Source organism: Penaeus monodon, chromosome 31, assembly GCF_015228065.2.
Source record: "Penaeus monodon isolate SGIC_2016 chromosome 31, NSTDA_Pmon_1, whole genome shotgun sequence".
Taxonomy (NCBI): Eukaryota; Metazoa; Arthropoda; class Malacostraca; order Decapoda; family Penaeidae; genus Penaeus; species Penaeus monodon.
The window spans coordinates 30075974-30076838 of record NC_051416.1 but is presented as its reverse complement, the minus strand read 5'-3'; positions in this window follow the sequence as shown (position 1 = coordinate 30076838).

Here is an 865-nt window from a genome sequence, read left to right as displayed (position 1 = left end):
TCCACCTAAGACTGTGAAAATAGTATTGAGACCTGCTTCATGTCCATATAGATACTCATATGGTGTATTTGAATATAAATCAAACATGGAAAGTTGAAGTTCTAAGATGCAGTATACCATTAAACTGAATATTATTTTACAATATTTTGCATCTGTTTGTGAAGCTGAGAGAGCATAGATTTTGTCAGGAGATCCAGAAATAACCACTTGTAAAAAAAACTATGGATAATATAGTGTAGGTGATGAAAAGTGACAAAACACGAGCTGCTCGTTAAATTATATGTTGGTCACCATGTTTTTGTTAGTTTGTCCCTATCACGTCTGTTGTGGAAATAACAAGGAATGCCGTACCAAGGTGCTAGCTGTATCAGCTTGTATGTTATTGCTTTTATTACATTTTTAATACTATGAGGAAATGACTTTTTTTTTGTGCTAGGTAACCTAAAAAAATTGCATTGTTTATATGCAATAGGATTTTTTTTTAAGGAAATAATGTGACTCAGTTGTATAAAGTACTGTAATTTGTCATCTGTAATATTTGACTGTAACTACTTTGGGTAAAGCTAAACATTTTTATTTTTATTGCAGTTGATGAACATTATTGCTTTTACATTTATGTAAATCTTAAGTAGTATGATCTTTGCCTGTATAATTTTTTATGATTTACATTGATGTTGAATATGTCTAAACATGATTCATATGTTAAGTAGTTATTTTTATCTGCTTTTAACTTTTTCAGAATTTTATTATTTCTAATTTTTTTTATAAACTTACAGATTCCAATGATGAATAAATGGTCACCTAGCAATATATTTCATTTTCCAAATATTATATTTACTTCACATAAAGACTTATTCAGTTATGG